Source organism: Corapipo altera, unplaced genomic scaffold (assembly GCF_003945725.1).
Source record: "Corapipo altera isolate COAL_440 unplaced genomic scaffold, ASM394572v1 255, whole genome shotgun sequence".
Lineage (NCBI taxonomy): Eukaryota > Metazoa > Chordata > Aves > Passeriformes > Pipridae > Corapipo > Corapipo altera.
Window position 1 is genome coordinate 581,815 of NW_020884929.1, and position 25,438 is coordinate 607,252.

A 25,438-nucleotide genomic window follows, 5' to 3' on the forward strand; every position below is an offset into this window, starting at 1 on the left:
CTCCCTGGGTATCTCCACAACTTCTCAGTGTCAGTCTGGCTGAGGTTTTACATCTCTCATGCTCTCCATCTCTTCACTGGATCATGCTTCCCCATCAGCTGCTGTGTACAGGGACACCACAGTCTCTTCCACTCCTTTTCCCTAGGCACAGGTTGCTTCAGAATTAAGGATCTGCTTACATCAGTACAAAATGAGCCACATAATTAAAGGGCTTGACTGAATATTGATTCAGGTTTCTGTTTGGGCGTTGTTTCCTTGTTGATGTAGTTGTTCTTCAGACCTCAGGGCTTGACCTACAGATATATGCCCTCCCTGGGGAAAAGGAATGGGAAAACACAAGGAGAAGGATTTCCAGAGTCACCTACACGGGTTAGTTGAAACACAAGAAGAACAGGCACATTCTTTCACAGCCTTATTGAACTCATACAGTGTAAACCTGCAGCAATGTCTTCTCTTCGGTTTGTCATTTCCTTTCTTCCTTTTATCCATGTTCTCACTTCTCTCTTTCTTCCCATAAACTATTTAAAAGTTAATAATCAATGTAAAGCCGGAATGCAAAAATGTGAAATGTACCTGGCCGGGTAGAAAACAGCAATCAAATTTTCTTTCTGAAAATACTTTAAAAGACATCACCTTGATTTTGACAAATTCCATGTAAAAAGGGGGGAAAAAACTAAGGTAGAAGCAAAGAAAGATTTGAATAACAGTTTTTCAGAACTCAGTAAGGCATTCAGAACTGGAACAGGCTGAACATCTCTGAATCCTGTCTGAGCTTCAAAAGAGACATTGCAGGGATTGCAATAAATTAGGCTGCTATTCTCCCATTTTGCTGAGAAAATGAGTGTCATTTCTGTGTAGAAAAACTGGGTAGGATAAGCCTTAAGAATGGCTGGCAAAAGAACTTGGCAGAGAGAAACAGGCTTCCCCCTCAAACCCAGTGAACCAGCTCACCTTCGGTGTAGACCTGTCAAGTGAAAGCCTTACACAAAAATGCCTGTGACCCACTTAGTTTCGTAGAAAACGTGGATGTGACGCTCTCAGATAAAGAATCATATATTGCCTGAGTGCTCAAAGCTACTTACACGAGAGAAGATTGCTTTATAAGTAAGGATTTGTAGGATCCAAAGAGCATAAGGAACGCCCGGCTGTGTCAAACCAGTGGCCTCTCCAGCCCCTCCGTGTTTCTTGGAGCAGCAGGAGGAAATGCCAGGCAGGAAGAAATCCTTCCCTGGGAGGGTGGGGAGGCCCTGGCACAGGTTGCCCAGAGAAACTGTGGCTGCCCCATCCCTGGAAGCATCCAAGGCCAGGTTGGATGAAGCTCTGAGCAACTCAGTCCAGTGGAAGGTGTCCCCTGCTTTTTTTGGGAGTCCTGACTCTGGCTTTCCATGATACACAGCTCCAATAGTATTTTACCCACAGTTAAAAAAAAAAAAAATCAAACCATCCAAGCTGCTTTTCATCTGACAAACCTACAAGTGAAGGATTAATCTGCCCTGAGTGATTGAGAGAGATAAAAGCTTTGTGTTGAGTTCAGCAGCCCTGCCAAAGGGTTCAGAAAGCCGCTTCCCAAGTGTTAAAATAGTGCCCTCATCTGCATTTGTATTTAGCATCTCTGCAAGTAGCTTATGCACAGTCCCACCCATCACCTGCAGAAGAAGGGTTATGTATCTATCCATGATATAAGATTTCTTCTTTATTGCAGGATGTGGGGACAGGGCTGTGGTTGTTTCTTTTCATCACCTTCCAATCTCAGCTGAAAAATAAGATCTATATGACCTTGAATGAGGAAAAGATATTTTCTAGATGATTAAAGCAAAGTAGTTCTGTGCAGCTCTCTGCCCTCCCTGCACTGATTATCAAGGTTTACTTATTTCTTTTCAAAGCAAAAAAGAAAGATTCAGACCATCAAGTACCAGTAATGCACTGGCTCTACCAATTATGCCCATTTTGGGAAGCTCATAGAAAAATTACAAGTTTTCAGTGTGAAAAAGACATATGATAATAAAAAGAGGGAGAAGCCTTTGGTTGAGACCCTTTCCCATAATGTGTTCTTCTTAACAGGTAAGGTTGAACATCAGCCCCTAATATTTTTCCCAGCACATTTGCTTTGCCTTTCAGACTCTTTTTTTTTTTAAGGTGGATGAATGTGTTTAATAACTGAACCACTAGTAATGGAATTATCTCCCGTGTCTCTATAAAAGGAAAGCATATGCTTTTATATAAATTAGTTATAAGCAAACGCCACAGTTGAAGTTATGGGCATTATAAATAATGCCTGTCAGCTGAAATCTTCATCAAGTTGAAAATTTAGGTTAAGTGAAGGGAATAACAAGGAACCAGGGAGATTCAAGGTAGAAGTAACCTCCCAGTTTTCATACTGACAGGCATGGTGATGTATTGATCTCTCTGGCTGCAATAGCTGCCAGCAGGGGATTTAAATGCTGCCAGCAGGTAAGGAGTTCATCACTGAGAAGGTGGTGTTTTAGGGGAACCTGAGCTCAGTCCTGCCTGGGATTAACTGCAGACTTGAAACTACCCAGTGATCATTAAAACTGAGGAGGTCATTTAGAAAGACAGCAGTGGGGAATGAAAGGGCTCCTGCAGGAGATATCCTGGATCACAGAAAATGTCTGCTCACTGTCCCATCTTAATTAACTTAGAAATATGCTTGCCTAACTGAGTATTTGCTAGTTTACTTCTTTTCAATCAGATCCATAAGAACAGAGTGGAATCTGTGAAATTGCAATGAGGATTACAACATTTGAGGCAACAGGAAACCTTGGCAAGGAATTTAGGAGCTCCTTGGTTTTCTTTCCAGTTTTTCTTCCCTGACTCCTCTGCAGGTCAGCCTGCCTATGGGCCTTGTCTTTGCTCCAGGCATGAAGGAATTGAACATATAGGGCCAGAAGGATGCTTCTGGGCCATATATATGGGCGGGATTCACCTCTCATCTTCCTCTGCTAATCAGATTAAAATTCTACTCCAAGCCAATACAACATTATCAGTTAGAAAACTTCCCTTAATAGCCAGCCCACACATCTCCATTTTCAGCATGGAGCCATTTGTTCTGCTCCAGTGCTGCCCTTTAATTTCCATTATGCCTGTCCCCAAATGCTGTTAATGCCATTTCTGTGTTCAGAGAGCAGTTGCATCCTCTCTCAGTCTTTGGTTTCAGTCTCTGCTCGGAAGACAGGTTTTCCTTTTCCCTGTCATCCTTGAATGGCTGTTCAGAGCTGTTCAGAGCACGCTGTTCCATCCCCTGGCAGCTGTTCAGATTGCATTTGCTCTTTCTCAAATATGGCAAAGCCAAACTCTACATATTATTTATAATTACATGTCCAAATCTCATTAGAATTATTCTTTGGGGTGGAGGGGGATATCTCACCAGCCATTCTCCATTTCTGCTTAAAATACAACAATATGTTTATACCTACTCTGATAAATTCTGGCACCACAAATCCCATATAACCATCATCTGAATAAGGCAAAGCCAAGCCTATCTCCAAGTAGCTGTTTCCAAGTGATGCTCACAGACTCAACTGGAGACAGCCAAAATTCAACAGGGATTTGGTCCAAGAGAGGAGACTCCCTCCCTCTCCACGAGAGAAGAGAAGGCTTGGACTCAGGCACGAGTAGAGTACACCAGATTCTTGATTCATCAACATTTCTCCTCTTACCTGTGTTCTCCTTTCATTTATAAGGAGTGATAGAAATAAATTGTTTCTGTGGGGAACAGTTGTGTTTCTGTCCCCATTTTGTTTAAAAAGCCACAATCTACCTAGTGTTTTTCCATTAGTGAACTAGCAGACCACTGCACTGTGTAAATATAGCATATATATCATACTGATGCATTTCCTAACTAATCATTTCTTGAAAACAGACTCGAGTTTCTCTGTACAATTCAGAATGAAATAGCATGGCCCCAAATCCCATTTTTTCCTGACTTTAGCAGTGCATTACTGTATTTCCAGGGGAGATATATATGAGTTACCGAGTCTGATTGTGCAGTAATTGCCGTGCAGGGATTTACAACCTTTGCTATCTCGTTGTTAACAAAGGAACCTGCCAAACACGAGCTTTCCTTTCAGGAAAAACAATTAGCCATGCACAATGAAATCATGGATTGTTGCTATTTTGGAACTTTTCCGAACTTTTGGCAGGTTTGCTCTGGAGACTCATATAACCTCTTGCTGCAGGATGGTTGGGACCCCATAAATATCAAGGTCAAGAGCAATCTCTGCTTATAATTGTCCAAAGAAATAAGTTTCTGGCTCCTTTCATGATGTCATTGACATTGAGAAAAATAATTGCTGAAGTTAAAATGTCTCTTGGTGACCTGTCTTGCAGTAAAATTGCTGTAAAATTGCTTACTCACAGTCACAACCCCCCCCCAGGGCTGGGGTTTGTGACCTGCCAGCTGTCTGATTGTGACTATTAGTTTGGGAGGCTGGATGGTTTAGGAAGATTAGGATAAATTCTCTGCATTGATCTCCGATTGAGAGAAGAAATGGCCCTTTTTCATTTGGAGATGGATCAGTGGAAATAATTTTCAAATACTACTGACTATTCACGAGCTGAAAACAACTGTTAATTCCTTGCAGCAGCAGAGTTTTCTTATTTAAAAGGACCATCATTGGTTCAGAAATGACTCCTAAATTATCATGCCATTGTCCTCCCTGTCCCACAGGGAAAGAGAAAAGCCATGAGTGCCCCACTGGGTGTGTAAAAAGCTTTAAAAACCATCTTGGATAGTTCTCACCTGGTGTTGAGCCAAGGGTACACTGTTCAGGAGACCCTTAAACCAGCACAGAAGGGAAAAGCTGAAACAGGACAGGGAGAGCAAAATCATTTAGCAGTCAAGATGACAAGAAAAAAACCTAAGGAGCTGCTAAGGAAAAGGGAAGATGTAATTGAAATCTATTGCAGGGGATACATAAAAACAATTTGAATTTTTTATTAGTTAGCATGAATCCATTTTAGCTACCAGTACTTGCATCTGGTGGAATTTTGGGGGTTGGTTTGTTTGGTTTTTTTCTTCATAAAATAACTGTTAAATTACTGCTTGGAACCAGAATCAACTGGGTAAAAGAGAAGTAATATCAGTAAATGTAAAAAATGTAGGTAACCATGATGACAACAAACTGGATACTCAGTGTCTTGAACAGAGCTCCACAAACTGATGCACAAAGGGGAATCCACCATGATTTTCTTCAACAAGAACATCCTTGAGCACTAAGAGTAGGAGTAAGTAACTACCTGTAGTTTGATGGCAGGCTCAGGCCTCCTCTGCTGCAACAGCCTCAGGATTTCTGCAAATTACAGAAGAGTCACCAAACTCAAGAAGCCATTTCCAACCCTGAATAACAGTATATTTTACTTGGTGTTTAAGAGACAGTTTTTCACAAGCCAAAACCAATTTTAAGCAACACGAGGTGTGAGAGAAAAAAGAATTAAACTGAAGAAAGTGACAATTGAGGAGTTAATAAAAATAGTTGGAGTAGATGCCCCCAAAACCACAAGCTTGGGCTAAAAAAAGAAAACTGCAGGTTGGAAAAGCAGCCTGGCTGTGAAGGAAATGAAAGTCACAACAAAGCAAGATAAATATTGCTGTTTTCATTTCCTTGCTCTGTTCAACAGCATTCCCTTCATTCCCAGGCATGGGCCGAGCCATGGAATAGAAGAAGGAAAAGGTGAGAGCAGTGAATACAAATGAAAAGTTGCACTTAAAGGAAGAGAAACAAAGGGCATGAAAATATGAATATGGAAGGAGAGGTGAAATACTGAGAGTTTTTAAAAAGTACCTTTGCTTCCTGTGCTGACCGTGGTGGTTTCGGACCAGTTTGGGAAGCAGGACCAGGAGCATCACTCCCACCTCCCCAAAAGCACTTTTCCAGATGTGAAGTCGTGAGATGCCAAGGGCAGGTTGTACACCAGAGAGCAAAGGACAGCAGCTGAAAAGTAAAATTGAAAATGACATTTTGAGGATAGAGAAGTATAGAAAATTTCGGTAAATGCAGCTGTCTGGGAAAAAGGCCCAGGGCCTGTTTCAAGCTTATTAATGCCAACAGCAGGTTTTTGAGCCTGGCAATGGGTAAAGACACTCCTTTTCTGGGTAAAATATCACAGTGATGCTGTGAGGTGACCTTCAAAGCTGTCCTTTGCAGAAGGAGCTGCGAAGGAACCCTCTGATCTGCCCATCTCAAGGACAAGGTCAGCAGGAACACATCCCTCATAGGGCTTGGCCCAAGCTCCTTCCCCTTGCCTGAGTCAATCACATACAAATTAACTTGGGCTTCTATGTTCTCCTCATCTCCCCTCACAGCCTTTCACCAACCAGGTATTTAAAATAAGTATTTCCTTCCTCCATCACTTGCTAATGTTTGTTGTCAGCCCAAGGTGAGAGAGAAAGAAATTCATGTAGCAGGATCCCGAGGCTGCCCATTCCTTTGGAACCTGATGCTTTATTTCAGCAGCTCTGCTGGGTCCCACTCTTTCAAAGCTTTCCATTTCTTGCCAGCTCAGGGGCTCCAGTTTCAAGGTTTTCTTTACGGTAACTCCTGGCTGTCCCAAGCCAAATGTACATATTTTTCAGCATAGATAAATCCCTTTCTCTCACATCTGAGAATAAGACAAATATATGGGCATTCAATATGTCTTACTATTAACAGGGACAGAAACAAGGCGGCCAAGGCAATAAATTCCAGGAGAGAGGCTTCTCCCAGAGGACCAGAAGGAAGTAAATGAATATAGGTACATATGTGAGGCAAGGCTGAGCCCCAAACAAGACATCTGTGGAAGGGAGGGAGAGAATAAATCTCTCCCTTACTCTCAGAGGAACTGCATTAATCTTGCCTCAATTAGGCTTTTCTTAACTATTGCTGTCCCCCCATGAGCAAGCAAATAAAAATCCATAGGAAGGGTGGAAAGAGGAGAGCCACAGCCAAGGCAGAATGTCCCCTTTGGATACCTGGAGAAGAAACACCTTCCATTTTCACTCCAGTGGGGTACAGAGTATATCTCCTGTTCAGTAACAGAAAGGCACAGTCACTTCTCATGGCCATGGTTCACTCCCACCCACACAGCAATTCCCGTGGTCTGTGTAAGGCAAATGTTCCTTCCCTGGGGAAGTCTCTTTATAAGGTGCTGACAACCAGCGATCTGCTAATCTGACTATCCCAGAAGGTGTGTTTGTACCCCCACAGAAGAGCAGGCAAGAACACCAGGATGCACCCATATGTGCCTTAGGTGTGTGGGAGGTGGGAATTTGGAGGGGACCTTTGGAGGCTTCCACATGTAACCTCCAGACATGCCAGTGTTGAGGTGTTTAATCATCTCCTGTGGGCAAATGACACACAATGCAGAAACAGGCACCAAAATTATTCACAGCTTTCTTACCCAAGTGCTGTTTACATTTGTTGAAAGCCCAATCTGCTGCGGTCAGCGAGATCCACCTTCTCTATTTCTGCCAAAAAAAAAAAAGAGTATGTATCTCTTCATCTACCCATCCATCCACCCATCATCGTCTCCTGTATCACAGCACCACAATTCCCTATAGCCAGCGTTGCATTAACACAAGGTAGTGGTTCCCCACCCAACTTCTACTCAGAGCTTGAACTCTTGGAGGCTGGGGCCATCCCATATTCCATGTTTTCTCAGTGCCCAGCACAACAGCAGCCCTCGGGTGACCTCCACATGGTCCTTTTCCCCTGTCCTTTGCTTATATAACGCAGATGATTCATTAATATGAAGTCGCCCGGAACACAGAACATCTGGGTCTGCTTTTTATTTTTTTCCTTATCCTGTGAAGTTGTCAAGTCAGCTCTGGGATATTTTGCCTAGAGTTGATCCTCAGAAGGTTCATGTAATTAGGATGGGAAATCCTTTCCAATTTCATCTTTTGGGGGATAATCCCATGTTGGTATATGCTATTTCCTGACGGGTGTTTGTGTCAGGAGAACATCTTTCTTCCTAGCTGTGTCCTTCAACTAGTTTTGGAAAAGATAATCCTTGAGTCATTAACACTTTCTGTGGCCCTGTTGAGCTTGGCAGCATTTTCTCACCCCATACTTCTCAGTCATTTTTTTCCCTATGCATATTCCCAGGAAAGGCTCCTCCATCTGTTTGGCATTTTAATGCTGGGATGAGGCTCTGTTTATTGGGGGATGTGGCTGTTTCTACATAGGGTATTATCAGTTTTGCTTGTGAAAACATACCAGCTTTGTAAATTTGAGGGTAATGACTTATGGCCCAAATGCTGCTAATTCTCTCATTACTGGTCAAACAAGGACTTTTTTTTCCAAATGTCAGATGGTGAGGAGAAATTTTATCTCCACTTCTTCCCAGACTACCTTTTTTTGCTAGCAGGGGAAAAGTGAGGAGAGGGGAGAGCTGGACACAGATTTTAAACATATTTGGTTTCAATCAGCATTTAAAATCTGACCAGTTCTAGTTAATTGCAATTTTTTTCCCTATTTTCATCAAAATGTCATACTTTGAAATCTGATTCAAAATTGACAAACTAGTTAATACTTTATAAAGTTCATCTGGGTTTTTCTTTAAATGTAGTGATATCACAACACAGTCAGTTACTCTAGGTTTTAATAACAAAAAAACCCCAAACAAATAAACTCCCAAATTAAGCTCCGTTGTAACAAATGTGTTTGTATTTTTCTTAGCAAGGAGTTACTGTTGCTACAATTGTAGCAAAGTGGAGATAAACAGCTGGAAAAATGCCTATGGGACACACTTCATAGCCCAGACCTTGATGTAAAGTCTAGAAACATTAATTAATATTAAACATTCCATCGTGTAAGAGGCAGTTATTACTTATATTACAACTATCTAGAAGGACACAACCCTTTAGTCTGGCTGTATTAGATTATTGCATGGCTGGTGATTCTCACCCATTGTGAAATCCTTCTAACCCATTTCACAGTTTTCAGTCTTTAACCAAGATCTCTGTTGAGATTCAATTTTAATTGAATGCATATTAAGTAATTGTTAAATATTGGACATTTATAAGTTTTCTTGACCTTGAACCTAATTATATATTTTACAGGGAGGCAAAGTAATTGATTATTATAATAAAACCATAACCAGTATATAGTTGATTACACACTGGATGACATCTTGATGTATGTATCTTGCTATCACAAAAAAAAATCTGAATGTCGACAAAAAGAAGAAGAAAATTCTAAAAAAACCCTATCTAAGAACTTCACATTATTGCCATGTCATGAGCCACAAGATTCCAAGAGTACTTGAAATTCCCTGGAGAGCTGAGAACCAAGACTGACTCGATTATTCACCTGCCTTTGCTGCATTTGCTGAGTTGTTTTGTTGGGAGAACGAGGAAAATGTTTGGTTTACTCTTATATTTAGTTAGTGCTGGAGGTTTTATGCTGTATGTTTTCATTTTATAGCAAAACCTTCTCGTGACTTGGATGCACCCACCTTTTGCCTGTTCCCCATGGACATCCCTCAGGAATAAGGAAAACCTTCTGTCTCACTTTTAGCCAAACCACAGCAATATCTTCTGTTTCCTTCTGTTCCAAAACTTCCCGCTACTGGAATCTAAGTGCCTTCTTTGCTGCCTTGATGGAAAAGATTTAAAATTTGTTTAAGTAACTGAAGTAAGAGCAGCAAATTTGTCATTTGCCTCGGCCAAAGCTGCTCCTAATGCTGCTCCAAGCCCCAGTGCTCCCCCTGCATCCCTATCCGATGCTGGCAGATGCTGAGCCTGCGTGTCTGCCCTCGGGGGATGGAGCCATAAATGTCTTCCTCAAACCCTCATCCAGCCCCGTTCCCCCCACAGCAAAACTTAATGACTTCGCACAGGAGTCCAAAAACAAACGAGGTCCCTCACTAAGAGCAATTCTAGTCAGAGTTTACTTGTCCTTGCTTGACCTCAGCCTCCTCAGCTTTTGCTCTTTAAAATCCGTGTATTCCGTGGGTGGTGCTCATGGCATCTCCCTGACAGGGATGAAAGGCAGCCCTGAACAACCAGTTTATTATAGAGTAGATCTGTGACCAAAGAGGGAATGATTTCCCATTAAACTGAAGGCATGCAGAAATAGGATTGAAGAAAATGAGTCCAGCTGACGTGAAATGCATGGCCTGAATGGTCTGGGCACCAGTCTTGGTGACAGTGGGGAATGAAGTTTATAGCATTTGGCACAGAACTGAGGCAGATTCGTGGTGTTAAGTGTTTTGTCAGTGTTTATGGGCTGGGGCAAAGCTTAATATGTGCTAGAAAGCAGAGGGTAAATAAAAAGATATGAGTCAGTTCTGTTGGTTTGGTTTGTTGGTTTTTTTCCCCCTGAAAACTCATGTTTTAGAGCTGATACTGCACTTGGTGAGAACCCAACTCACGATTTCTGCCTGTCTGGGTTGGCAGGACTCAGTGTTTGTTACCAGCGTGGTGTTGCTGTGAACACTTCTACAACAAAGATCACAGAACCATGGAACCACTAAAGCTGGAAAAGACCTCCCGGATCATCATCAAGTGCAACCACGGCCACTGAACCCACTGAATGAATGATATATTCTGAAGATTGAAATTTGACTTGAGGAAAACATAGGAACATATTTTCTGTTCATTTTTGGTGATACAGGCCAACATAAAACTCAGGGGGGAAAAAAAAGTTTGTTCTGTGAGGTTGGATACACTGCTAATAAATAAAAAATGAAATCAGATTACAAACACCAGATCCTCATGCAACGTAATTCACTTCCCTTCCACTGATTTAAGCAAGTATTAAATTGATTTAAAGGCAGCTCTGTCAACTTCTATCACCAAGGGGTTTGGTTCTGAATATCTAAGAACTTGATTTCTTCAAGTCTTTTATATTTATCATCCCCGTGGTGCACAGAGAGGCTGAGCATGTCTCTGCCAGACAGTTGAATAAAACCCAGATCCCTCACCACGTGACCATGGTTTAGATCACTCCATGTAGGAACACATATGGATACAGAAGTACATTTTTTTGATATATATTTTAAAAATATATAAATAAATATATATTTTATATATACATGAAAATAAGCAAAACTACACAGATGACATAGATAACTTATTAAATTATATATATTTATAAAAATATTAACAAAAAAATTACCAATTCCTTATGGCTTGATCCCATGCCTTGTCTTTGCTCCCTCACGTTTATTCATTCTCTCTTCACACTGCCTTGCCCCTGAAGGCTCAGGATCTGTAACCAGAGAGAGAATAACTTCTGTAAATCTCAAATTACAATAATCCAGGATTTAAGAAGTAAAATGGTACCATTACAGCAGATAATTGTAACTCTGGAGAAATAGGTCAGAGCCGCAGTTCATCTCGGTGCTGCTACCAACAAATGAGGTCAGGTTTTGCTTTCTTTATGTGCTGTTGCTTTAAAAGAAAAGAGCTTTTTTTTTTTTTTTAATTTGTATTGATGGGGAGTGAATTCTCAGGCAGCAACACTAAAAGAGATAAGGAGTAGGAATTAAATCTCTGGTCTGTGTGGCCCTGGGTATCCAGTCCCACCCAACAACAGGCACAAGTCAATGCTCCTTTCAATATTCCTTACAAAATCACAAACATTGTTCTAATTCAGTTGCATACAACGTGTGTGCAAACATGACAGGATTTTCCAAACGTTCTGAAAACATGAGAGCATTTTCCAAATACCCTCAGTGTAAAGGATAAACGTGCAGGTTCCTCTCCACCATGGCATGTGCTCCTTCTTAGAGAGAAATTGTCTCTGTGGTACAACTAAAAGAAATGAAAATAAGAACCCCAGCACTTTCTGTGATTGCTTTTGTGGAATGTAGTCATCCAAGGAAGAATTTTGTGCAGCTGGTAAAGGCGGTGTGACTACAAAAAAAATACAGCCTTCCTATAAATTCCCCGGGATCCCTGAGGAAACCTCAGGAAACAGGCTATTGCAATGCAGATTTGCATGGTTCCCTGAGGAATACTGCACTTCCACAAATCCTTCCCTGAAGAGATTTAGCTTTTCAACAGTTTGTGCTCAAGTACAATTAATTTTGATGGCCCCTGCACAATTACAAGTCTAATGTTTAGGTTTGCTATCAATTACCACACCAGACTCTTCCTGGGTCACTACTCCATGAGCTACTATGGATTTACTTATGTTGTAGCCATCTACATCATCTCTGGAAATAAAAAGCTTGGGGCACATGGGTCTGTCTGAACCAGCTGAAGTGTAAAGGAACGGTAACCACAATAAATAAATAAATAAATAGCCACTCAAGGGTTTGCTGTCAAGTATTAGAAGCGGGGAAGAAATTAATGGACACCTCCTCTGTTCTACAGCCTGAGATACAAGTTCAGTTTTGATTCAAACAATAGATGTTGATGTGAATAATAAGACCTGTGTGCAGGTCTCGTGTGCAAGCATTTGCTAATTAATGCAGTTTGTTAATGACAAGTATTGGGAGAGATGTTGTAAAAACCCAATCAGCCTGTGCTAGGAGTGAGCTGTTAGTCCTTTTCTGATTAAAAAAGTTTATCAGGAACCCCAAGAGTTTGCAGTCAAGGCTTCTTTAAGTTTTCTGCTTCAATATTCATCTATATACATCATCTATGAAATATTTACAGAGGAAACCACTTAAAACAATGAAATATGAATGAGTCCTTGGTGGAGGCGATGCATTTTCTCTGCCAGGTTTTACCCAGAGTAGTATTTGGGGAGGGAGGTTTATGCAGGAATGGGATCCTCTAATGAATCTGGCCAAGGGGAATCAATAAGACAGTAATTAATTTAACTCCTTCTCCCTATTTTTCAAAGTGACAGATTTATGATGGGCCATGAAAAGAACATTAAGCATTATCTTTTTCCCTCTGCTGGAGGCAGGGTGGGTGGATGAAGATAACGGGGCTGTGGTCATTCCCTATCTGACACAGGGATCTGCTGGTCACTGAGGGAAGTTCTGACCTAAAGAAAAAGGCACAAGGGAACAAGGAAGAGCTGGGAATAGCAGGAGAGCAGGTTTGGTTATGTGACTGCCTGGAGCCATTCTGGAGGAACCACCACCAAATGACAGCTGTCACTAGGAATAACCACGGCATATGGGGCACTTCCCAGGAAAACACAGTGAGATTAAACCATAAAATCACAGAACAACAAGCACACATTGCATTTGGTGAGGTTCTTTGCATTTATCTGTATTTGACCCCATTTACGAGCCATTTGAATTGCTGTACTTAGAAAGAAAAATTACTTTCCCTACAGCTTCAATTTGGTTTTTTCTTTTATTATTTTTCCCCAGATATCCTCCTCTTCCTTCTCTCTCTTTTTTCTTTCAATGTAAATAATAGAAGGATTCTAACAGCCATACCAGCTGCTGAAACTGAGAAATCAAAGCAATAAAAGAGCATTTAAGCCACCACTTGTATATTCATTCTTCCTCCCTTTCTATAAAGTCAGCAAGTTTCTTACATTCTTGATATTATATAATATCTTTTTATTCTTGACTATAAGTATTTTTCAACATTGCCTCTATTGCCACGTGTGAAAATTCCCTTTATCTTTAGGCTTCTACCACTCAGTCACCAATACAATGAAACCCAGAAAGCCTAAGAACCCCTGACAGGTCACATAAACTCAAAAGCTGTTCCACTGAAATTTGATAGAAATAGTTGCAGTTGCAATATTCGGATCACCACAGGAATTAAACAAGGGCTTGACTCGCTTTTTATGGATAAAACGTACAATAACCACTTTCCTACAAGAGTACAAAGACAGTAAACTGTGTGTGTGTGTGCTAAACTTTTCTTTGTTAGCACTAATTTCCCCTCTCCTTGATCAAATCAAAGGAACTACTAAAGCTCTTGAAAAACTACCACAGTTTCAATTTAGACCACTTCAGTTTAGTGAGCACTTTCAATTTAAAATACACACTCCAGCAATTCCTCTCGACCAAATACAAAATACTTTCCTTTACAGCTGCCCAGAATAATACAGGATTTGAGCTCTCTTAACTCTTACTCTCCAAACTCCAAGGGGAAAATATTATTGCATGCTGAGAGTCATTACAGCCATTCCAGCCAAGTTATTAAAAAAACCTGTAGTTTCACCAGTCTTTGCTGATACTTTCTGAGCAATAGTGGAGATTTTGGAAGTTTTTGTAGGTAAGTGTTTTCAGCATCTGTGTGACCAGGTTGTACCCACTCCAGCACCTGCAGAACTCCTTGGTGGCTCTGTTTATCCCAAAGATGTTCATGTTTGTAGGAGGTAAAATGGCTTTGTAAGCCAGCAGGGAGAGCCTGCTTCCAGGGAGTGCTGAGGAATTGCTGGAGGGAAGTGGAGTGGAATCTTTCAAAGATGGAAAGTTGCACTTTGAGGATGTGCAGATATTAAACAGAAGTCTTGTCAGTGTTTAGTAAAGCAGAATCAGAGTTTATAACCTGCTGAGTGCCCCTGCATCTCACCTGCCTGGACATTTCCCCGTGTTTAGACTGGACAGGTCAACTTTCTCCAAGCATTTCTCCTCCTAAGGATGAGGAACGCACCACCACTCCCAGCTTACAACTCCCACAGCTTCCCAGGAAAAACAACTTGATTATATGCAATACATGAAAATGATATTAGAATATCCTTACCACACATGGTGGGTGCAAATCCTGGGCAACTTTAGCCTCTTCTAACTCCTTCCCTTGGCTATTGCACTCCATAATGCCAAATCCTGCCAGGCTGGGGGGCTTTTGCTGCACTAAGGTGCTGCTTCCACTTTGAACCTGAATTTTCTTTACTCCTTCCACTTATATGATTTAAGGTCTTCAGTCCTTACACCATTACTTTCTATTTTCTGTATGGACTATTTATTTTACATCCAAAAAGAAGAACGAGGGAAAAAGGAAAAAAAAAAAAGGAATACCTTAGCAAAAGATGGAAGCATATGTTCCTTCTTTATGATGCTATATCCACTCTGGGAGCAGAAAATGCTATCAAGCCTCTTCTAACTTGAATATATTTAGTAACTTAAATCTCTGTCTAATAATTTCACTGATTTTCATACTTCACTGATAGTTCACAAGGAAGATAATATAACAACTTGAAAAAATGTTTACTCCTTCTTCCCAGTGTTTCCTCCTATAGCTTGCTATATATTATTTCCAGGATAATGAATACCAGTGCAGAACTATCTTCTAACTGTCATATGGTTTTACTTTAGTCATCCCGAAAGACTTGGGAATTGTTTTTCAATTGTTTTTGCACCCAATTCAACTAGTAACTCATAACATGCAGATCAGCTAAGTGAGAAAAAGAAAAGGTCAGGACAATCAGGAAAATTTTTAAAGAGGAGTATTTAGTGTAATCAAGTATTTGTTAATGCTTTGCCCTTCTACATGATTACTATTTTCTGGTTTGAAGTCATTTGTTGCAAGAAAAGGATAACTCTTATTCGTGAAATACCTCAAGAATGCATTCAGATATTCCCTGAGGTTTAATACATTTGGGAAAGTTGTCTCAGAAGCCTATTAGTTGACTTCTACTCCTTTTTGACTTACCTACGCTGTTTGACACAAGCCTCTGACGCAGCTGTAATTAAATGCTGTTGCTTAACTTCTGTCTGAATCCAGCTGGGGCTGAGGCATCCCAAAATAACAACAGGCTCCAGGATGCCTTTTGGGAGTTGGTGGTGTATCCTCAAAAGCTGGAACAGAACTGTGCCGAAATTATAGTTCTATATGTGATTTATTCTCAATGCTAAGGCCAACTTTTAATTCCCGACCCCTGTGCCAGTCAGACTTCTCATCTCATCACTCCCCATCAACACTCATTCTTACTTAGAGATTACACTTCACTTACAATAAATCCACCGGCCTGGTGCATTTTTTTACTGCAGTTTTCTGGCTAGTAGTAAAGCATTCTAATTTATTGAGCCAAATCTTTGCATTTTCACAGAAGCTTTACTCACCCCTTAAATTTGCCTTGTGAAATCCGAATAATTCCAATATTATACGTTAGAAAATAGTAGGGCAGACTTCTGCATAAGAATTACTGATAAATTATTTGCTGACACAGCTCACTGTTCACACACATCCACAATCACACTGCTACACAGGTATTTTTTTAACCTGTACAAGACCTCTCTGATGGTTTTTCCTAAATCAACCCCGGGGGGTTAAATAGCAAGGTCAGGGTTACGTGGTTATTACAGTTGCCAGGATTAGGAAAAAATATCTATCAATGAGAAAATTCAGTAATACCAATAAATAAATAACACCTCTACTGCCTGAAAGCAAAATAATTCTGAAAGGATGGTCTTAAAAAGTATTGCAAACTTGAAGGAAAACTGAGATTAAAACCAAACTGATGAGGAATTATGTCAGTACACCCTCCTTTATTCCTCTGGAGGAATAATCCACTGCCCCAGGTTGCTCCAAGCCCCGTCCAGCCTGGCCTTGCACACTTCCAGGGATAGATGCTGGGCAGTTGTACCTCAGCAAAGGCTCTGTTGAAGGGAAAAGCTGGTGTTTGGATTTGCTCTGGATGTCCCTGCAACTGTGAAACGTGGATGGCAGTGTTGCTGGAACAACCTCTCTTGGGAGGTTTCCTGTACTTTCTGCTTGCAGCATCGCCAAGAATATTCCTAAGGCAGCTTTTTCACAGCAACTTGGAATTTCACACTCTAGATGAAAGCCATTCAAAAGCAACCAGAGTTTAAAAGAAACAGAGTATTTCAGGTTGGCTGTATTAAACTGAAGAAATAAGCAGGCTTAAAGGGAAAGATTCCTTCTTTTGGAATCCAGAATGGATTTTTTGGATCCAGGATGTCTCTGGATCTCTGCCTGTAGCTGGAAACAACTGAAATGGCACAGTAGCATAGCTGGCTTATCCATGTTTTTAAAAAGTACTGTCCTCTCTTAGCCTGGGGAAATATATTCCTGTAGGATTTTATCCTCTGGGTGCTTAAGAATTCCACCTCAAGCACTGTGTCGTGTTTTACCCACCAAATTCCAGGCAGGAAAAAGCTCTGCTCCCCACGACCTGCGGGAAAGGTCGCTGGTCTCTGGAGAAACCTCCCAAAGCAGCCTCCAGTCAGTGTGTGTGCAATGGCTCACACGAGAAATATTTCCATCTCCAGCTTCCCCAAGGATATCTGTTTAATTTTGGACTTTTTTTAAAAAAACACCTCTATGTCAGCAGCTGAAAAACAAGGAGACGTGTTGGAGTCGGCTCTGGAACTGCTCCTGAGCTCTCACATGGGCTGTGCTCAATGCCAAAGAGTTCCAGTGCTTGGGTCTCACTGGAATGTCGTCTGTGGTGTCACCACGGGCACAGCTTCCAAGTCCTGCAGATTTAATGAGCCTGAGCACGCTTCTCACATCCCCAAGCACAGCAGCTGGAACCTGAAACAGATATCCCAAGCTTCCTTCCCTAAGGATGGTATGTAGAGAGGGCCTAAGGCGAGCCATCAACACCCAGAAGCCATGGATTTAGGAGGATTTAGGGATGGAAAAGTAGAGGTGCTCAAATTCCAGGGTCAGGATGCTTAATAAACTACTTGTCTTCCTGTGAGACTAAGTTTGCTAACATCACATGATAACACAAGTCTCTTGGTTTATCTTTGGTTGCATAAACATGGTTTTGTACTAAATATGCACATAGACAATGATTGAGAATACATGTTTTAAACAGTCATCTGCTGGTGTGAAAACCCAGATGAATGCTTTTGTTGTCTGGGGGTTTTTTGTTTCAAAACTGGATGAAGAACCAACATGTCTTCTGCTTTACAAGCCAATTCTGCCTGTATTTTTTCCCAGAGGCCAAGTATGTAAAGCCAGAGTCTTCATTTGCAGGGAACTCTACGGTTATCTTCCATGCTTCTCTAATCCCACATTTTCTCTAATTCTACATTTCACAGCCCAAAAACTTTTAGGTCCAGCTGAACAATCCTCAGAGCATTGTCCCTTACTCCAAGAGCTGGTTGTTATTCTCCCAGAGCTGCAGAGAGCTCGTTCCAGATACAATTCCAGCTTTTCTCTCATGCTCCTCAGGTGCCTGTTCTTCACAGGAGCTGCTGCTAAATGTGAGAAACATGGAGAAAGAAGTCACAGCCACAGCATTCACGGAGAACATGAAAAGATATATTGTACTTTTCAGGGAAGAACGCAGCTTGGGAGGCAATGAGAATGAATCACAGTGAATCATTTTCACTCACTGAACTTAGTACAGAAATGGGGGGAGAAGGGCTGAGCGCGAAAATATTCCCTCTCTCATTCTATAAAGTAACAGCTAAACCTTCTCAGGACTCCTTTGAAAGCTGTATGAAACATTTGGTGTAGATACACTTTCTGTACAAGCCCTCGGCAGAGTGAAATCATACAGGAAGAAAACCCACAGGCTGATTTTACAGTGGCAGCAAGTGCTACAGTGGCAGGATTTGGGATTTAGAGAGTTTTGTATAATTATAGAATCATTCAGGTTGGAAAAGCCCTCTAAGATCATCGAATCCAACCGTTTCCCTGGCACTGCCAAGGCCACCAAGTGCCACATCTACATATCTTTTAAATCCCTCCAGCGATCGTGACTCAAACGAAGCCATGGGTCATGAAAACACTGCAATAAACTGCATTTTGACCGAAGTTACTCTGGTCATTCTGGGGAGAAAACACCTTCAGGAAGATCAAAAGGCAGTCTGGCACAGTTCTAAACTGGAAATCCTTTGAAGAGAACGAGCTAAATCGATGAGGAGCCGGTGAAGAGGGATGGGAACTGAAACTCGCAGGGGGAAAAGTTACAAGGAGAAGACCAGCACATACCCCAGGATTCCAGTGAGGAGTGTTCAATCCCTTTTTCCCCCCCAGTGGTTCTTGGATGAAGCAATAAGTGCAGTTGTCTCTGGAGAAGGAGGGTAACAATGTTTACCAAGTCCATTTTGCACTGACTCATCTCCACACCACGTTACTACAAGTTGGCCTCTGCTGGGGAAGAAAGCCTGGCAGGAGGAGATTCTTCTCTTGCTCAAGGTCTTCTTGCTGACTAGCAAGGGCCAAGTTCTCCAGAGGAGCTGGAAAAGGTGCCAGGAAGTGTAACTTGGTGTGTTTTTCTTTTCTTTCTTGGTCACAAAAAGGAGTTGCTGCCCAGTACCACAGAAGATACAAGTACTCCCTTCCCAATCCTCACCATGTAAAAGGGAAGAGCTCCAGAATATTGAGGATTCCCCTGACACCCCAAATCAGAGCTCTCTGTGCCCTCCTCCCCACCGCCCCCCCCCCCTTTAATTTAAAAAAAAGAATGACCTCACCCTTTCTTTGGAAAAAATTAATAAACTACAAGGCATCTTAATGACAAATCCTTACTGGGATGAGTAATTCTTTGTTGGAGAACTGCACCTGGAGTAGGAGGTTTTTGTGTTTGGTTTCAATCTACACACACCTTCATGGGGAACATAAAGAATTATAAGATGATCAGAGGGCTAGACCAGGAAATTAGAATTGAAAAAACAATTTGAAAGAGGGTGCACATATCTAATGATCTGGGTAATTAAACATTGGAACAATTTAGCAAGATTGGGGCGGATTTTCCATATGGTTTAACATGTTTGTACTTAGACTGCTTCGTAACACGGTATCTGTAGCAAATTTATAAACACAGTTTGCTAACACAGATTTTTGCTTCAACTTGCAGCAAGTGCATAAATAGATTTGAAATTGTTCACAGGAAGGCTAATTAAAAAAATGAATCACTGTATCAGCCATGCTGGTGATCCCACCCACCCTTCAGACAGCACAGGGAGAGTTCAACTCATCTCCAAAAGGGCAGATTGGGTTAGAAAAGAAAAATCATATTCATAAGAGATTTATAATTAAAGCCAAAGATTCATTTCCGTTGGAAACAGATGGTCAGGCAAAGGGATAATTTAGCTAAAGCCTGTGCTTCAACTTGCTAACAAAAGCATGGATTTAATCTTCCATCCAGTTGCACGGGGTAACCTGTTTATTGTGCATTATGGATCAGGGGATATCTGCACCACTTAAAAACCAGCACTGCTGCTTTCAGTATAAAGAAATTAAAACTGCAAGTGAGGAGAAAAACGAACAAGACTTATAAAACTCCAGGGGAGAATGAAAGACTGAGGGCTGGGTGAATTGGGAGGAACCTAATGTGGTGATAATGGGGGGTAGACATCGAAGATATCACTGAGATGTTGTGGTGGGTAAGTGGAGGGCATTGGATAGATAACAAAGAGGTTGTTTTTCTTTGTTTCTTCAAGGTGAACTAAGGAACCAGTTGCAGTATTGTATGGACAAATCTCAGTGACAGCACTGGAAACACACCTTCATACCTTGGGAAGTCTTCTATCTCAGGAGACAACATGGAGGAGAATCACTGACATGTATTTTCTTCTGGGAATAAAGGAAAAGTGTTGGTAACATGACATCTAAACTGGTTTTCCTTCCACCTACCCTCCCCATAATGAACAATTTTGGTTCACTGCTGTCACACCTACCTTAGGAATTCCCCAAATGCCCATTTAAACCAGTGTGCATCTCACCTGGACCTGTGCAGAGCAGCAACTACAAACCCTCAAACCTGCCCTGCTTTCCTCATTAAAGCTGTTAATGCTTCCAGCAGTACTGACGCCCTTGCAGGGCAGCTCTACTTCTGTTCAGATTTTCTGAAGGTACTTGGTGAAAAAAAAAAGCATGAAATAAATGATCTTTGGGGAAATCATATCAGTAGGCAATTACAGACTGAATAAGTCTGGAATCAGAAGACAGATGGAGTGAATTTCCCTATTCACCAGTGATAGACCAGCACATTGCACTCAGAATGAGGATTTGTCCACAGCCATGGAAATGGAGCAGCTATTTTATGGCACTGATTACTCACCTACAAGATCTTCAACATGTTCTGTTGGGAAATGCAACCACTAAAACACTTCAGTTATGCAAGAGACCCTGAGGGCTATATCTGAATAAATGCAATATCTCTGATTTAAATAAGTGGGAATTAAACAGAGTCTACTCTCTGGGATTGGAAAATAAGAAAAAGTGACTTGAAAATTTACTCCATAGAGAAGGACATCCGTGTTTTCCTTGAATTGGACATTATAGGCATGGTTGGTATTAGTATATTTTGGGATATAAAATATAGTAAAAGAGTTTATTCTGTATCCTTTCTCTTGTCTAAATTTTCATGTCATGTTTAGCACTGGGACTTTTAGAAAATGACTGTAGGAGATGAGACAAAGAATAGAAATGCTTTTTCTGGGACAGTTTCAAACTTGAGGTTTTTCGTTTTTTTTTTAATAAGAATAAACAACACCTAAGGAGTAAAAGATTGCCTGACATGGACCAACAACAATAAACACAAACTGCACAGGCAGCTCCCCGCCTGGGAGTGCCATCCCAAGCCCGGAGCAGCAGGGGATGCTGTAGGCTCAGTGCAGCCCACAGGGCAGAGTCTGAGGAGTGCTCCTTTCTCCTCAGAAGGGAGTATTCCTCTATATAGTTTGAGTGACACTAATATTGGAATATTTTATTCACTTTTAATGTCCACATTTTTCACAGTCTACCGAAAATCTGGAGAAGGTGTGCAAAAAAGCCTCAACTTGTATTTGGGAACTGGAGAAAGTGCCATACAATGATTAGACTCCATGGAGCCAATCTGTTCAGCTTCTAAAAAAACTGAAATGTTGGAATGCAGATGTACAATCATAAGAAAACACCAGGTGCCAAAGGACTCTTTGTCTTGGGGATAAAAATAACATAAGGCTGGAATCTGTAGTCAGACAAAAAATCTAATTAGAAAGAAGGCATATTAACTCAATATTAACTCAGATATTAACTACTGCAAGAGATTTTCAATGGGAAGTAATAGATTCCTAACATTTTTCTGATGCAAATCACAACCGGATGTTTTTCTTCGTGTTAGTTCAAGAAACAGTTACCTTCTAGTTAAATAAAATTTACTGGGTCTGAATAATGAAGTGGGAATTAAAGACAAAGAGAGGAAATGGCAACCTGAATTGTGTGTCTTTAGCAAGACACTGTGTATGTCACAAGGCTACTGTTATTATCTGCTTATGAATTCAGCTGAATTTAGGATTATGCTGTAGGAAATGTTACCTGTGTGGTTTTGAGGAACGACCATGACTAAGAGAAGAAAGATTTTAGCTGGACTTCAAGGACTCTCTCCCAGTACAAGGCCTCCTGCTGGTCTCTGCTGGCACAGATGGGAAGGAAAAAGATGTCAGTAAGATCTCAGCCTGCTGAGAATCTTCCACTGATTTCAGTACAAGCATCCCATCAGTTCAGTCAGTGCGTGGGAGTAAGAGAGTGATGGGAGAGAAGGACAGGAACCACAAAGGGCACCACTTCATCTCAGCCCGCTCATTAGCTGGGATAACCATGGGCTCTTGGCATACTCACATGTTAGGAAGTTTAATGACTGCTGTTAAGGACTCTGTGGCTGTGGGAGGCTGAGGAGAGCACTGGAAACAGCACAGCCTGTTCCTCCTGACACAAACCAGGCACTTCTTGTTCTTCTCTGCTGCCATTCCACGCAGGGGGTTCCTAAGCAGGCTTTCACATCCGATGTTGAAAGCAGAATTAATCATGTAGCCTTTTTACTTGCAAAGAGAAGAGAAAAAAAAATATCTAGTGGTAGTAAAAATCTCAAAGAAATCATGTCTAAAGACAAAAGGTTGTGAGTTGCTGAAGTCATCAGGGCAGAAGGCCAGGGCTCTGTGCTCTCTCTGTACTTTTGCAAATCCTTCTTTGTGGATTTCTTTCAAATCCTCCACTCCATGGCCACATAGTAATAGGAGATCAATAATTTAAGTGTGTTGGAAAAGGCTCTGGCTAAGAGATTGCTTAGGGATCGCTTGAGAGCCCAAATGATTTGCTAAAGATGAACTGCACTGACCCAAAAGCTCTGATATGCTCTTTATCAGCACTAACTGTATTCCCTCCATCCAGAGTGACAAAATGTAATGGAATCTGCTAAAGAAAACCTAAATAACACTGGAACCAATTACCATCAATAAGGTATGCTGTCGGAGAAAGACTTTTAAAAGTGTTGCCCAGAGGTAAGAAACTACTAGTTACGCCCTTGACCTTCAAGTTTTGCCAATATTCCGAGCTTTGAAGGTTGGGTTTTATAAGAAGAAAATCAGATGATGATAGATGAAATACTTCTTTAATGACATACAGTTCACTCTCCCAAAATGTTCCTTTTAAGCAACTTGCAATTTCTTCATTCAAAGTATGACAGCAGTCACAATTTGGTATTCTTCATCTTCTCACAGGGCCACATTTCCTCTCCTTCTCCAGCCATCTTAAAAATTACAAATACATCTTGGTTTTCTGAAAGGAATTAATTAGTCTAATGCATTAGACTTTGGCAAACCTCTCCAGATGTGCTGGATTCTCCGATCCTAGTGATGTCCTTTTCCAAAATGCCCTCTATATACCAGTAATAAAGACCCATTCCCACTCATCAAGTCCCTCTTCCTCCTGCTGCAGTTCTGAGCTGCGTAGGCTTAACAAGTGGAAGCAAAACCATATTTAAAAGAGGAATAAACATACCCTTGCCACATAATGCTGAAAAGCAATCTTTTTAAGCAAATCTAGAGAACAACAACAGACATCACAGCCTGCCCTAATTTCAGGTGATTAAATACTTGACTTTTACTGAGACTCAGATGTTTATAAGTGATTAAAAAAATGTATCTTTCAGGCAATGTTTGTATGACATTTCAGGACCCTGTTCTCCCCTCGCTATGGAAATTCATAATAACAGCTATTAATCAGTTCTGTTACTTCAGTCACAAGTTAAACTTCAGCAACACTGCCCTGATTATAACTGAAATGAACGGAATTTATGAAATAACTTTTAACCATATCATGGATTATACCTTTGTTGCAACATTAATTCAAATCCAGGCACTTAATTATATCTTCTTTCCTCCTGTTATCTATATTTATATTTACTGTTATCAACTTGCTTGGCAGAGGTGAAAACAAGCATAACTCAGGGAAAGAGAACATTTTTGTATTTTCACACTGGCTTGCCTTTGACACAAATCTTCCACTTCATCAAGACCTTGACTTATGTTCCATAGAAAGGAAATCAAGTATATTACTGAGTACTCCTCTGAACAGGAATGGGGTGCTGAAGTGGAGCTTGTGTAATTTAACTGCTAAATTAAGTCTCATGCTCTTTTTTTCCCCTTGGGAATACACATTCTTTGCCTGTTCTAGGAAAGGAGAAAATAAAAGACTGAGAGCAGCCGCAGAATAGTTACCACTGCCCTGAGGGCACAGTTCATTAAGTGAGTAGTCAACAGGCACATTGCATGTTCCAGGGTCTTTCTCTGAGCTAACATTTTTTGGACAAGTGGACCTAACACTGAGAAGGTATTTTATAGTGTCTGTGGTATGAAGCAAACTAGATTTTACTCACTTTACTTGAACATCACTGATGAATATTCACTGGGTTTAAAGCCAGATAACAAAAGGAACTTGCTGTTAGTCTGGGAATGGTACATACTGAAAATCAACAGGTATTTTTTTTCAGGACTTCTGTATAATGTACATTAATAGTTGGTGAAGGTACAGTCCTTCATTCATACATCTCCTTATCTGAAAAAAAAAAAAATCCTTTAAAACATACTAAAAGCTATTTTCTTCCTTTCTTTCTTCAGAGATTTCCTGAACCACCTTTGGAGCAGAAACTGGTAGATCCAGCATCCCCATTTGCTCCAAAGAATTCCACTGTGAGGAATTCAGTATCTCCCCATAATTTAGGGAGAATTCAGACATATTTCTTTTGTCTAATTGCATTGTGGAAACTACTCTCATTCTTTGTCATCAACCAAATCTGAAGCTCCTTCAACTGAAAGAAATTTCACCAGCAAGTCCTTTCCTAGTTTATTCTCTAAATGCTGTTCTTCATAAAAGGTAAATGAGTGTAGGAGACCAGAGGAATGGCTGAGTGATTCAAAAGAACGAGGTGGGAAGTGTGAGGGGGAACAGGGAGAGATCTGCATAGATAGGATGGCCACTGCTCCACCCCCATCCCCTTGAGCTTTAGTCAGCCTCTGGTCCACACTGGAATGGCAGCAGCAAACCCTATGACCTGACCCAAAATGGCAGAGGGACCCCATGGCCTGTCACAAAATGGCGGACTGACCCATGGCCTTTCAATAAATGGTAGACTGACCCATGGCCTGCCCCAAAATGGTGTAGTGAGCCCATGTCCTGCCCCAAAATGGCGGACCAACCCATGGGCTGCCCCAAAATGGTGTAGTGAGCCCATAGCCGGTCACAAAATGGTGGACTGACCCATGATCTGTCACAAAATGGTGGACTGAGCCCATGGCCTGGCCCAAAATGGCAGAGTGAGCCCATGGCCTGTCACAAAATGGCAGACTGATCCATGACCTGCCCCAAAATGGCGGACTGATCCATGACCTG

General features: G+C 41.2%; 2 long non-coding RNA genes across 2 annotated transcripts; both read right to left on the reverse strand.

The window, feature by feature from the left end:
* LOC113954524 lies at positions 1–22,609 on the reverse strand. Its single transcript, XR_003530257.1, has 12 exons — positions 22,391–22,609; positions 22,088–22,181; positions 20,302–20,643; positions 19,316–19,391; positions 15,518–15,674; positions 14,609–14,823; positions 11,118–11,210; positions 9,454–9,593; positions 5,802–5,951; positions 5,257–5,309; positions 4,760–4,820; positions 1–312 (listed from the first exon to the last, which is right to left on the reverse strand). It is a non-coding gene; the product is annotated as an uncharacterized LOC113954524 (long non-coding RNA).
* A 526-nt stretch (positions 22,610–23,135) lies between these two features.
* LOC113954525 lies at positions 23,136–25,375 on the reverse strand. The gene is made up of 3 exons (XR_003530258.1): positions 25,307–25,375; positions 24,426–24,604; positions 23,136–23,297 (listed from the first exon to the last, which is right to left on the reverse strand). It is a non-coding gene; the product is annotated as an uncharacterized LOC113954525 (long non-coding RNA).
* Between the last annotated feature and the right edge of the window lie 63 nt (positions 25,376–25,438).